Genomic DNA, 15,654 nt, shown 5'->3' with positions numbered 1-15,654 from the left:
TTCTTTTGGCACAAGTAGGACAGTCGAATATTGTGAAATTGAAGAAATTTTGGATTTCCAGATGCAAAGGGAAAACTGCTAAGTATGACTCGCATTGAAGCCCTTCGCCAGTGGAGCAGAGGATATCTACTGACCATGCAGGGTTGAGCTCTGTAAGAACTTGAGCAAGAGAGAGCACCGCTGTGACAGAGACTCAAATGTGAAAGGGTAGGAAAAAGTACTGGGTTTGGGGCATGAGGGTTAGATGTCAGGTAATTTGATGGGAGAAAATAGTAAGCAACGTCTGCACAAAATACAGCCAGAATTTATGAATTAGGAAAGTTGCTAGATGGTCAGATCTTCAGATTACATGAGTTGTGAACCCTGTTCAATTTGAATCCTTTTGTGCAGCCTGTGTTTCTGAATGAACTGATTAAACAACTAAATCTTAATTGTGCTGTGTGTCAGTATTTGGTTCACTTCATGTTTTGAATATCATAATGCGTTCCACCTTTACTCTCCTGATACAGGAAAAATCTACATTAAGATACAATCTACTGATGATCTCTTTGTATTTAAATATTTTACTTAAGAAAAGAGCTCACCAGCATAGAAAATATATTAGGGGGAAGAAAAGGTACAATGATCTTAGAATATTAGGTGCCAGAATAAATGAAGCATTGTGTGTGTTCTTTGGAGGAAGAAAGAAGAATGAGTCAATAACTTCAATCAAATTTTCATTTATAATATTAACTTGATAAGTGTTGCAAACAAAAAAAAGTTTAAATACAGAGTAATCCACGAAATACACAATTTGAGTATACTTTCCAACAAGACAAGACAGTTGAAAAATTAACCAAAATGAAAAATTGATAATAGGAAGTTATGAAATAAATGGGGAAGAAATAATTGGGGAGAGAAAGAGACAGAGAGAGAAAGAGACCATCTGACCAACTGAATCGTTACTTTAAAAATAGTTTGCACTCACTAAATTTTACATACATTTTAGTAAAGAAAGGAAGAAACTCAAATTCTTTGTTCAGGTCGGAAAAGAACCAACAGGAGCTGCCTGGAAAGTTAACATTTACCTATGGAAGAACTAATAGAACCTGTTCTAGGAACACAGTATGAAAAATTAATCTTCTTGAAAAGTTCATTTAGTCCCCTAAAGCCACAGTATCCGAGTACAGAATTATACCATTCGATTCATGAAACATCCCCCCAGTGGCAAATGACTATCTCTTGTAAACAGAAAAGAGCAATGACATGTGGCGTCCCCAGGTACCCTGCTGGCTTTACACTTGTATAGAGACCTCGTTCGCCTTCTCTGGCAGCTGTATTTCTTGCCTCAAAGACATTACTCCTGTCAGCTTGACTCAGTTTTTTCCATTCCTCCTTGAAGTGTGAGTGGAACTGACCAGGGAAAAGGAGGACAGGCTAAAAAGTTCTCAAGTGTGAAATTGAACCCTTAGCCAAACACTGGAAATATTCTCTTTGTGGTTCAGCAAAAGTTCCATTAACTTTTGTTTATTTCTGGATGCTAGTAGTTCTTCTTGATTATATCTAGCCCAGCGGGGGGAGTAGAAGAAATGCCTTGTGAATCAATTGGTAAACGGGGAAGCTGGTACTATAAAAAATTTACAAGCACCTGAACTTGAGAATATTTATCTCATCTGTACCTTAAATAGTAGAAATTCAACCATCCTTCCTGCAGATTAGCTTCATTTCTAAGAACTAAAAGTTAGACATCAGAACTAATGAACTGAGACTTTGGTGGTATTTCTCCCCACCAAATTAATCTTTGCTTGAAATGGCATAGATCAGCTGTTGGAGGGACTTTTCTTCATTTACACAGAGTTTCCCAGTGCATTTGTGCAATCATTTTTAATCCACTTCTCCCAATATTATTTCTCTCATCCTAAGACCCAATTTTCAGTATTCAAAACTATGATCATTTTCTTTCATATTGTGTTGTGAAAGTGACATAAACCATTCTTTACAGACAATTGGTCTGAGAAGGTACACAGCTCTTGGTGCAGAGTTCACTTGTTTCTTTTATTTTTAGAATTCTTTTTAACTTAGAATATTTTATTTTATTTTTGAGAAATGTCGGGTTTATTGTAGCTACTGCCCTGCTTTAAAATAGATTGCTCAATATCAACAGCTCACAAACCCAACCGAAATAGAGCATTTCACATACCAATAAAAAAAGGAAAAGTTCCTTTTTAGGGCAAATTACAATTGAACAATAAAGCTTAACTCTTTTCCAAGTGGTCATAATTTTCAATAAATCCCTCATAAGCGGTGAAGTGTAATATAAATGTTAATGTATCAAGAAAGATGAACTTGCAGCTGGTGGGAATGGAGTATATAAACTAGTTATGATTAATGACGCTCAAGTGCCCGTTCCGGGATGTGCTCCATTCCCCATATGCCTTCTGACCTTATCATTATAACATTCCATGCCTATATATATATATGCACAACCTCCTGCTCAGGGTGATATACCATACCTAGTACACTGCTGGCCTTTATTAAATATTAAATAATAATAACACACATCCTGCTTCACTTAAAAGTAAATACCGCCTTATTTTAAAAGGTCTTAATTTTTCATGTGTGTAAAGGACCATACCCTGAATTTATAGTGCTATTTTAAAATGATTTACCTTTTGGTGCTAGTTTCATAAATGAGTTAATTGCCCTGATTTTCAGTGTCAGCTAAGAGCTATGGTGGCAAAGCAGCCCTCCCTCTGCTACAGTCAGTGAAGTGAGGAAAAGTATCAGGGTGCAGGGGACCCAGGATGGCAGTCTGCTACCCAACTGCAGAGGATGGTATGAGTGCTGCTTATTTCTTTCCTGAGGTTGACACAGATATTGTTGGAAGATGTATAGATACACCTGATCTTCTTCCTTTCCTCACCCCATGGTACCCAGCAAGAAAAAAAAAAAATTTAAAAACTGATCCCATTTTATTGAAAAGGATTATCATGTAGCTTTTCATATGTCTTTTCATCAGCCCTCAGCAGTCATGGTCACTTGTACATACATTCTATCACAGATGTCTCAAGCTCTGTCTCATGTTTTTCTTTTCCTTTTATTGTAGGACACGTGCATATGGGTAGCACACTCCCACAGGTAATTCTTGATGTGTCAGTTTTAACCTCACCCTTTCTTCCCTTTAAGAATGTGTTATCTGAGCTGAGGTGAGCTACACACTCTCACTCTTCCCCCCCACTCCTCACTTCTGAGGCTGGGGAGTTCTTTCCCAGAACCCCTTTCCTGTCTGGTTCCAGGACTGTTGGCCAAAGAGAGGCATGCGTGCAAGATTTGGAAGGCAAGGTAAAGAGAAAGCCATGATTCCTGGGAGGCTGCCAGAGGCAGCAGCAGAGACTTCTCTACCAGTTCCCATTTTGTAGCTGATTGCCCAGACATGACATAATCATAGATCCCACTACAAGCTGAATTCTCCCAGCCATTCCAGTACTGTGAGTTGAAATCACTAGCAACTGTTTCTTCAGTCTGGGGCCTTGCAGAACATCCAGCTCCTGTAGCATTTGGACAAACTAATCTCTACATTGCATTCTTTGGTTCTAGAATAATTGCAGGGACTCTGTTTCCTGACCAAACTCAGACAGGCCAAATCAGAGAAGCTGGTAGTACAGGCACTATCTTGTATCTTTTCTAATTTATGAGAAAAAAAAATTCACAATCTTTGTTGCTAATCAAAAAACTTATGGTACACTTTATTAACCTATGTATTTGTGGTTATGAAACATTTATTGTTGTTGTTGTTATTCCTTTGTTATCATTTGGGTGCCTAAATTTCCTCTGTAGAGCAATATTATGAATGGTTGCCTCGCTGTTCACTTGAGCAATAATTGCCCATAGGTGTACATAGGACACAGGTAATTATATATGATACATATAACAAAACTTTAACCCTGATACAAATACACATGCGTTACTCTTATTATGCAAACCCTCCTCTGGAGACATAGCACTCCTCAGTTCTCTGTTTATAATAAACTTCCATGAATCCTGAGATGCTGAACAGCAGCCTTCCTTATTTTTTTATCTAACCAACTGCAGAAACAAAACAAAACAAAAAGCTGACCATCATCACCTTAAACAAAAAACTCCCCCATCATCACCTTATATTAATTCTTCCTCTTTCTTTGTTGGTAGCCTTCTAGGTGAAAAGTGATAGTTTGTAGTCTACAAACAAAGCAGTGGAAGAAACTTGGGCAGTGAACAGAAAACCTGTGTGTGAATTCATTTCTTATTGGATGTTTAAAAGAGGGTCATCATTTTGACTTCTTCCTCTTCACGTGAAATAAAGGCCACAGTTCCACAGATAAACATGATGGAGATTAAGCAATACAAATTTCCAACTATATGTCTACCATATCATAGGCTGTGGCACTCATGTTTGATTGTGTAATTTGATTGATCTGGGAGTCACTTAGGCCTAGAGTACTATATCTAGTCCTTGTTCTCTGCCACCATTCCCTTGTTCTGCTTCCTAGCTGCTGCAAACTAAGCACCTTCTCTCTACCATGCCCTTTTGCGATGATATTTCTGCCTTGGAACTTGTGATCAAATCTCTCCTCTTTTAAATTGTAGATATTGGATGCTGTGTCTCGGTAGCAGGAAAGTTAGTACCCAGCAGTTCACAAATGTTCATGCACTGGACAGGACCTGACCTCTCCACACTTCAGTTTACCTAGTTGTAAAAGAAGCATCAGTTACGCTGCCCATGAGGATGCTGTGAGAGGAAATGAAGCTGTGCTTGACACAGGCCTGGAGTAGGGAGAAGTTAGTTAGCTGCTTTCGCTGTTGTTAACTGCCTCACCAGGGATGTGATTTGTGAGTTTCTCAAAAACAACTCCCTCTCTCTCTCTCTCTCTCTCTCTCTCCCTCCTCCTCCTCTCTGCCAATCGCTACATAGATACGACTTTCTAAAAATTAGAACTGATGTTCAGAAAAATCTGCCCTGGCCCTTGCTCTGTCCCTGATGTCACCCTTATTGCTCTGCAGAAATTATATAAGTCTTACCAACTGTACACACTGGCATATTCTATGGTATGCCCTCATCTTGTGGGTGGTGTTGTTGTTATTCCTTTGTTATCATTTGGGTGCCTAAATTTCCTCTGTAGAGCAATATTATGAATGGTTGCCTTCATTCCCCGCTGAATGATGTGGGTGTGGGGTATGGGCAGGGGCTGTATCAGTTAGGTGAAAAGGGCTCGCTAACTCTCAGGCTCCTGACACAGGACACTTGCACCACATAGCTGCTCAATAATAGTGACAACCTCATAATTGATAAAGATCCTAGAAACCTTCCCGGTGAATTCTGCTAAAAGGATGATGGGAAAACATTCCTAAGATGATTCTGCCACTGGCTCCCTGAGAATTTATGTGCAAGTTACTCTCTGTGCCTGTGAAGTGAGACAAAGTCAGTTCCCAATATAGCTGAGAAGGATGTCAAATTACAAATGAGTGAATATGCATGAAGCTCTGGCAACTTCTTGAAAGAAATTACATAGAAGTGGCAGGTCCTTGTGCTGTTAGTGATTCATCAAAGAAACTACAAGAACTATTCTTTCCATTATAAAATTACTAAATGCCTAGACCATAAAACTTTGAATACACAGAACAGTATAAAGTAGACATAATACATATTTAAAAATTTCTAGGATACAGAAATTTTTAGGCTACATAGTTTACACTTTTGTGTAATCACTAACATTTTCTAAAGGCAAAAACTTTGCTGCTCAGAGTCATTAAGAGTTAGACTCATATGTTTTACTTATGTAGAAACTTCCTTGGTATCTAAAGGTAAAATTACATTTGTTGAGGATTAGGAGACACTAGTTAGTATTCTTTGGTGAATATTTGATGCTTCAGGCAAAAAGAATGTAAAAAGTCCAAAGTCCGTGGTGTAGAGGAGTGAGTTCTCCCAGGGATGTGGATATAGTTCAACTTGGCCAGAGGTCAAAGAAGAAATGGAATAACATGCAAGTGTTGGTTTACGAAGAGCTCTGACATTTGAATTTTGTCCTTGAAATGAGTGAACACAAGAAGAAATCAACTCAGCAGAGTGAGCTAGTCACATATTCTTTCCTGAAGTCTCATTTGTCAGTAGTTTAAGAAAGAATTTGAAGATAGGGATACAGAAAGATGAACAGCAGGTTACTGCCCCCCAATCGCCTAATGGTGCTGTCAAGACTATGTGTTACGCAGGATTCACTAGAGGAACAGCAAATAGAATGTGTGTATATTTATAAGGGGTATTTATTAAATTAGCTTTAATTTATTACATTTATTACAGGACAGGTAATCCCATAATGGTTATGTGTAGAGTGAAGAGCTATAGTAACAAATAGCCACTCTATCCCAAAAGCTGGACACCTAAAACCAAGAATGATCAATGATGCAACTCCAGTCACAGCTTCGGGTGAGTTGTTGGTTCAAATCCAATTTCAGAGGCTGAAGGACCTGGAGTCTATTGTGTGAAGCTGATGGCAGCAACAAAAGATGCACCTACTCCCCCTTCCTCTGTTTTTGGTTCCACTCCAGCACCTACCCTCCTGTATGGTGCCACCCACTTTCAAGGTGGGTCTCCTTCCTACATTCCCCAACCCACATGCCAGTTGTCTGTAGAAACGCTTTCACAGACGCACTCAAAAGTGTGCTTTACCAATTGCAACCGTCTCCCCATCTAGTCAAGATGCCAGCCAAGGATTGCTAACAGGAAGGCTGAACATCCACTTTAGGTGACTGCCACTTTATTTTTGTACACAAACCCTATCTTTCTAGAATAAATCAAAATACTACCTTTCTTGACTTTTAGAAGTAAAGCTTAGAGAATTTTCCCAACTACTATGAAAGCCACGAAGAGGATGCATCCATCTCTTCTATAATCTTCTTTTGTCTTTATATTTGAAACTGTAAACAGCTTTAAATGTTATTCTAGGATATTCTAAAGAAAACTGATTTTAACCAAGAATTGGGAATAACATTCATTTCAGAGTCTTTCTGCTTTAAGTACAAGTTCAGAAAAGATATAAGAGATATGAACAATTAATTGAATCTTCTAAAATAGTGTATGATCTAAAGTAAAATTTCCATACAGCATGAAAATCACTTTCAGTGATTTAAAAAGGAAAAAAATTTAAAGGTCTGATTATTTCATTCTTGCTCAATGGTAAAAAGTTAAACACACCACAGTGACAGTGTTTAAAATAGAAAACATTCAACATCTGCTTAACCTCAATTGGAAGGAGATGCTCTTGAAAGTGCATTTTACGCCTTTCAGATTACTTTATATTACCAAGTGGCTCCATTTCTACTATATAAAACTATCTGTTTGAAGTACTAAACAGAATTACAAGGGGTTGGGCTGTGGTTGAAAATATTAAAAAAGAAAAAGTTTCAATAGTTGTAAAAAATTGGATTAGTTTTCATTGCTATTGTAATGGAGCAATGCTACACGATTTTAGGTTAATAGAGCAAAATATTTTTAGAAATCACTGGACCTCAAACAGGTTCTGAAGCAATATAAATGAGATTTGAGAACTTTAAGAAAATGAGAAAAGATTTACAGTTACAACTTTGTCACTATGTGAAATGATTAGAGGAATTTAAACTGATTATGATTTTTAAACAATAATCCCTTACTGAGGCATACAACAGCTTGAGAAAGAAAACTTATTTCAAGGGCGGTGTTGATTTTCAAAAGCATTAATATAAGCATTAATATTTAACTCTCTGTTTCCAAGTTTACTAGTGAAATGGAAATTAGAATATAAAAATGGGGAAAGGGGAATTCTTATCCAGTGGAAATTAGGGAGATGAGATATTCACACCCAACAACCTTGAGAAATTTCTGCTAAGTTAATACATATTAGAATATATCCAAAGAAAAGAAAATCAACTTGCAAACCTTCTGTAAAGTCCTGTCTTGCAGGGGAAGAAAATGCAAGCAACTCCTGCAACCTTCCTCTCCCCAAAGCCCCAGCACCCAAATTATCACTAAACTTTAAGGACAGGCTGGATGCCTGGTGCAGCCCATATGACTGTGTCCACATTGGCTGAGGGAACTCTTGGGGACACTAACTTCCTCACCTTTGTACATGCGTCCTTGAAGGAGACCACCAAGTCAGGCAGTGAGCTGGTGTGCGTCTGTGGCTTCCACTAGCAAGCATGTGAGGGATAGTCAGGTTGAAATAAATCAGTGTACATGTACAAGAAAAGTTATAAATAGCAAAGATTTCCAGCAAAAAAAGGAAAGAAGGACAAAGGAAAGAAGGAAAGCAAGCTACCTCAGTGCACCCTAGTAAAGAAAAAGAAAAAGACTGAGCAAGAAAGAGAGAGAGACACACACACACACAGAGAAAGGAAAAGGCCATAGATCAAAGTACTGGCAAGCCTGTGGTCATGGTTCGATTCCCAGTACCAACAAAAAAGGAAAAAAAAAAAACAACACACAGTACGGGTATGAAAGTTAAAGGGTTGTCACTCAAGAATTCCATGCTGTCAAACTTGATGCTTCTCAACAAAGGTAACTGAAAATTATTCTCACACCTGGAAGGAACTAGAAAATCTTACATATGTGTATGTCCTTAAAAAAATAAATAAATAAAAAACCTCAAGTAATGAGTCCTTCAGACTGAGGTTTTAATCAAAGTAGAAAATATAGGAATGTAGAAACAATGTTTTTGATTTTTGCAAATTCTGTTTTCTAAACTGCTGTTTGGCTTTGAAACTTGACACTAATTTCAGTGTCTTCTGAGTGGGGTGAGAAAAGGATAGCCGTGTGGGAGAGCATTATATAAAATCCCATGTCAACCCACAATTTGGAGATAGAAATAAAATTTAAATGCCTATTATTACATCCACTTTGCACCCTTAGATGGTTAGGTGGAAGAAAGGGAACAGAGGTTGGTGTCTGTAAAGAAGAGTAAAGGAAAGGAAATTCAGGAGACCCTAAAATTGGATTATGAAAAGGATAAACACAAATATGAGATCATTCCTAATTTTGCAAATGGTTTGGTTTGGTCTACATTTAAAACATTAGGCCGTGATTTTGTAAATTTTTTGTAATTTGAAGTTATCAAAAAAGTATGCATGCAGATAAAGTATATCCATACATATATTCATACATATGCATGCATTTATGTGTACAAGTTATTGAGGAATAAATAAGTCTTCAGGTCCAGGAAGGGTGAAACTAAAGAGGAAAATACTTATAAGTCATATGTGAAAAACTGCTCTGGCCAAAACTCTAAATTCTTTTTTACTGATGAAAGAAAAATGGGATTGCAGTAGATATTTCCAATCCACTTTGCAAAAGCAGTGCTAATTTATGCCTGTTAAAGGAAATTATTTATTACCTAAATCTGTTGACACTTTTGTTAGATGTTGCATTATTAAAAGAAAATTCACAGGCCAGCCCTTCCTGCAAGTTGTCTGAAAAGCAAATAGAGATAAATTGGCTGGAGGAGTATTAGGCAAAATGAGGACTCTACCCGCTTTCTTCCTATCAATATATATAGGGAAAAATTTGTGACTTGATTTCTGAATTCCAAATTTCATCAGACTATACCCAGGCTTCTGCATTTTTCAAGTAGACATTTGAAAAACATTAGCAAGACTTTAAACCTATTATATGTATTTTAATGTAGATTGTAACAAGAACTACTTGAGACCCTATTTTCCTAACAGTCTGAATGAACTCCAAGCAATAGTGACAGAGGTAGTAGGAAACCTATCATTAGAAAATGACTAAGTGGGGGCTGGGGATTTAGCTCAGCAGTGCAGCGCCTGCCTGGCAAGCGCAACGTCGTGAGTTCAATTCCTGGTACCAGAAAAAAACATAAAAAAAAAAGAAAATGACTAAGTGAAGGGACAAAGTTTTATCTGAAGAAAATAAGTCTGAGAATAATAGAAAGTAGAACTGTTCGGTTTTTCTCTGAGCTAAATCTACACATTTGCCACTTCCAATCTTTACCTTTCTAGATCTGAGGGCTTCTTACTCCCACAATTTCTATACTCTATCATTTCTAGATCAGAGGCTCCCAAGTGTTTTCTGTGAACAGCAGAAAAGCAGATAATTGCCTTTTCAGGCTGTACAGTCTCTATAGCAAGTACTTGACTCAGTGACGTAGTGCAAAGCCAGGTTCTGGCAAGCTTGGAATACAAAATCAAGGTGGAGGTCTGCTCAAGATTTCCTGTGGGCAGGAGAATATCAGGTATATAGTTAACCAATTTCTCATCTCATGATATCAGGAGAGTTTACATGAGGGGGTCTTTTTTTTTTTTTTTCTTTTTGGTACCAGGAATCAAACTCATGACCCTGCACTTGCTAGGGGGGTGCTGTATCCCCAGCCCACAAGGAGAGTTTAAAAGAGTAGGATTACTTGAGTACCAAAGAAAATATCATTCAAAATATGCAAAGCTAGCACTCCCTTTTAAGTGGTAAGAAATATTACAATTATGAAAAGACTGTCATGCCAAAAAATTATAGAAACTGTTCTGATTTCTTAAATCCTATAAGAAATAAGTCCCAGCACTCGGAAGGCTGAAGCAGGGGGATCACTGTGAGATTGAGACCAGCTTGGCTTACAAAGTGAGCTCAAGCCCAGCATGAACTGCATAACGAGACCTGTCTCAAAAAAAGACAAAAAAAGAAATAAGCACATGTATAAAATTAGAAAAAAATTTTAAGTTGGTGTTTTCACAATAGCATTGTCTTTGAGCAGGGAAGTTTGATTTCAGCTGAAAATGATGTGGCAAAGACTGCTACCTGTTCAACAAAGTCTGGGAAGATGACAAGGTCCTTCATCTTCCCAGACATATAACCGGAAGGCATTTTCCTTTCTCTCTTGGCCATGTGACTAAGTGCCAGCCTTTGGAATACTGATCAAAGAATAGGCATCAACACTAGATCTAACCCATTAAAAAATGCCGCATTATTCTTTACTCTTTCTTTGCCTGCTGGCTTAATTGAAAAAGTCTGCGGTCCTAGCAAAGGAAGAACCCCAGTGTGACAGCTGAGGGTACAGAAGAAACACCTGAGTCCCTGATGACACAAGGTTTTTCCCTCACAAGTGCACTGACAGGAACTTCATGTGAATAACCAACATACTTTTATTGTGTGAAGCCCCCGAGTCAGGAATACTTACTTTAATAAGGACATATAGTTCATACATTTTAAATATAATGGGCAATACATTGGGTGCAGTATACAGTCATTCTTTCTAAAGTCCATTTTTTTAACTCAGAAAAAGGTATAAAGAAAGAAAAATATACAATAATGGGAAACGCCTATAATGCACAATGTAAGAACAAACCATAGATATGAAGACAGAACAAGTTGGAGGGCTACAGTGACCAAAGTTTCCAGGCTAAACAAAGACTGGGTTGCCAGTGAAATTGATGCTATAGTTTTTAAGTCTATCATCTGTTTGTATCACTACCATGATGCACCCCATGAGCCCTTCTCCAGCAAAGATTGAGTACAGTGTTTATCGGGAGGCAGCTTCAGGATGAGTGAGGACTACATGTTCAGCTATTTTGTCTTAGTTATTTTCTCCTTGCTGGGACAAAATATCCCATACCCAAAACTTAAAAACGAGAGGCTCATTTTTCTCAGATAACACTGGTTAACATAACATGCAAAGAGACTAGAATTAATGCCAATCAAAAACACAAGGACAGCAAACATGTGAGTATTAAAACTAACTCTGCTAAATAATCTTATAATCAACAGAGAAAACTGATACTATAATTACACACCGATAGGCAGTACCACAAATTGAAATTTATAATCAAAGTTGTATTTAGAATAAAATTTACAATCTAAATGCTCTTACTAACCACTAAAAAATGAAAAGGAATTAATGAAGATTAACAATTGAAGAATATACAAAAAACCACAAATGATCATACTTCAGCATAGCAGGGTGAAGGAATCAATAGATTTCAAAGAAAATAGAAAACAAAATAGTATAATTGATAGTTGTTTTCTTTTTTTATTTTAAAAATAAAAAGAGGAAAATACTAACAGACAGACAACCTTTTACAAAACAGCAAAAGAACAGTACAGACAATACAGAGTTACAAACAAAGTGGTAGGAAATTAACAATGCTTGTTGTATTACATATTGATAACTTCAAAGGTTTCTCATGAAAACAGATAGAGACATGCAATATTGATAGTTGTTTTCTTGTAGAGGTGGATTTTTCTGAATTAATTACAAATAAAAAAGTATTAAACATTTGAAGCAAAAAGCAGAAATACAGATAAACAAAATATAAAATGTCACATGATGATTGAATATTATATACCGTAAAATGATGATGGAGTGAAGGAAATACTAGAAACAAACTCAAGCTAGTTCAAACGCTGGGTAGATTGAGTCTACCTCTAACAGTGTTGGTCTAGCAAAGGAGGAAAACCTTTTCCAGACACACGTATTACTTGCATCTTGAGTTACTCATAATTACTGATATCCAATAAAAAAATATGAAACACACAAGAAAAAGAACCCACTGTGAGGAGACAGTGCAATTCAGTAGAACCAGACTCAGAAATGATCCAAACACAGGAAACACCAGACAACTTAAAATACTTATTAATAAATTATAATTTTTAGTAGAAAACATGATAGAATGCATGTTCCACAGAGGTATAAAATTTAGCAGAGATAAAATGGAAAAAGTAAAAGGGCTGAGTAGAAATATCAGACATGGCTTTCAAAAATGAAGATGAAATAGAATTTTTGAGACTAAGAGTAGATACATACGTAGTAGAATTTAATATCCGTAGGCTTGCCCCACATATTTCAAAAATGAAATGAAGGAAAATAGGTCTTTAAGTAAAAAGATATAATAGTAGACCAAAACCTGGATTTACACACCCGCATGCAAATGAAGAACTCTAGAAATAGTTAAAATTATAGTGAATATATTTTTCTTATTTTTACCACTCTGAAAAAACTGAATAATGAAAATCTAGTAGCAATGCTGAAGAGTTTTATGATATATGTAAATATAAAATAGATGATATCCAAAACACAAAAGATGGGAGCAAAGAATTGTCAGTAAGTTTTAAGAATTATAAAAGAAACAATTATAATATCTAAAAATATGAAGTTATTAATTAACACTGTTCACTGGAAACCCTATGGCAGTTACTATATTTTTAAAAGATGCGTGTAATAAACTAAGCACAGATATCAAATATAGTTGTGTAAATTACTCAATCTCCATGAAGCAAAAAAAAAAGGAACAAAGAACAGATGGAACAAACAGAATCAAATAGCAAGATGGTAGATTTTAATTGAACTATATAAATATTTATAATTTATAAAAATGTTTAAATCCACTAATTAGAAGACAGAGATTGTGAGATTGGATAAAAATGACCTAACTTTGCCTAGATTAAACTACTTCAGTGATCGCTGTAGGTAAAAAGTAAAAGGATGCAATAAGATATACTATGCTAACACTAATTAAAAGAAAGTTGGAGTAATTTTATTAATGTCAGATTTAACAGAGTTCAGGCCAGTGGATGCTGCCAGAAAAAAGAGAAACATATAATGATAAAAGGTGCAATTAACCAACAATACATAATATTCCTAAAGGTGTGGAATTGAACAACAAATAACATGAAGCCAAAATTGATGGAAATAAACAAAAAAAAATAGACAAATCCACATTAATGGGGGCTAGGGATTTAGCTCAGCGGCACAGTGCTTGCCTGGCAAGAGCAAGGTCATGAGTTCGATTCCTGGTACCAGGAAAAAAACAAAACCAAAAAAGAAAAAAAAAAGCACAATTAATGTTAATTTCGTAGACTTCAATTCTCGTCTCTCAATAATCAGTAAAACATGTAGGAAAAGTCAGGTAAAAATATAGAAAATGTGTATAACGTGATGAACCACCTTCATCTAATTAACATTTTTAGAACATTTCACTTATTAATAGTCTAATTCATATTTGTCAAATGACTATAGAATATTCTACAGTATAGGGCATATTCTGATACATAAAGCAAGCATGATCAGTTTGAAAGAATTTAAATCATGTAACGTGTTCTTCATAGAAAACAGCAGAAGTAAGCTAGAAATTATCATAAAAGTAAATTTGAAAAATATCTTTACATTTGGAAATTAGATAACATTCTTCTGAACTATCCTAAAGATGAAGATGTCAGAAGGGAAATAACTTTTAAAAATACTTTGAATTGAATGAAAATAAAAATAAATCACATCACACTTTGTGAAATATTAAGTTGCATTTAGAGTGAAATTTCTATGTCAAATGTTCATATTAAGAAAGAATAAAGATCTCAAGTCTATTATCTAGGTTTCTACCTTAAGAAATCACAAAAAGAAAAACTAAGCTCAACAGAAACGAGAGAGAAAATTATAAAATAAACAGAAGAAATTAATCAAAAGCAGCCCTAATGGAACGAATTTCAAAACTGTTTTTAATAGATCAAATGAAATGTTAGGGGCTGGGGATTTAGTTGGGGCTGGGGATTTAGCTCAGCGGCGAAAGCGCCTGCTTGGCAAGCGCAAAGTCGTCAGTTCGGTTCCTGGTACCGGAGAAAAACCAAAAAAACAAACAAACAAACAAACAAACAAACAAAAAAGAAATGTTAAAATTCTAACCTGACTGATCAAGAAAAAAAGAGACAACAAATGACCAATACTTACCACAAAAGATTATCAACATCACCAGATATATAATAGAAAAGAAAGAGGTTCTCAATTTTATGTTGTAAGATTTGACAAATCCCTTTAAGGATGCAAACTACCAACACATACTGAAGAACACACAAGTAATCTTAATAGTTATCTATTAAATTATATTTGTAGTCACTTCTTTTTCCAAAAAACACCTCAACATCAAATTATCCTCATCTGCAAAACCTATTATGCATTTAATTAAGAAATTTCACAATACTACAAAACTTTTGGAAAGAAATAAAGGTTAAAATAATACTTTTCTTCTTGTATATTGAGCCAACATCACCTTCACACCAACACCAGATAAAGGCAGTACGAGTAAAAAATACAGAATAATAGCCTCATAGGTACACACACACACACACACAAACACACACACACAGAGTCACACACTCAAAAACACTTCTCAACAACATATTGGCAAATCAAATGCAGAAATGTATATAGTACATTAGGTCCAGATGAGATTTATCCCAAAAATGCAAGACTGACTCAACTTTCAAGATGAGTAAAAAAGATTTTTAAAAGATAAGTTCATAATGGTAGATAACAGATAAATGGTTGCTAGGGCTAAGCTGGGGCTTAGGAGAGGAGCTGACTACAAAGAAAGGCATTTGTGAGAATTTTTGACCAGAATGAGACTATTAAGTAACCTGACTAATGTAGTAATTATGCGGTTATACACATCTACCTATCATAACTCAGACCTATACACTAAAAAAGATGAGTGATACTTCATGTAAATTTTATCTCAGTGAATATGATCTTAAAATGTTATCATGTAAATCAATTTGGAGATTCCTCACAAAACTAGGGTTGGAAGTCCCATTTAACCCAGCTATTCCCCTTCTGGATACTTTCCCAGAAGAATTAAACACATCATACCACAGCGATATATGTGCACCTATGTTTA

This window comes from Chinchilla lanigera, unplaced genomic scaffold (genome assembly GCF_000276665.1).
Source record: "Chinchilla lanigera isolate Chin_1 unplaced genomic scaffold, ChiLan1.0 scaffold00002, whole genome shotgun sequence".
In the NCBI taxonomy this organism is placed as follows: Eukaryota; Metazoa; Chordata; class Mammalia; order Rodentia; family Chinchillidae; genus Chinchilla; species Chinchilla lanigera.
The sequence above is the reverse complement of the archived record's forward strand: the minus strand, read 5'-3'. Positions refer to the sequence as shown.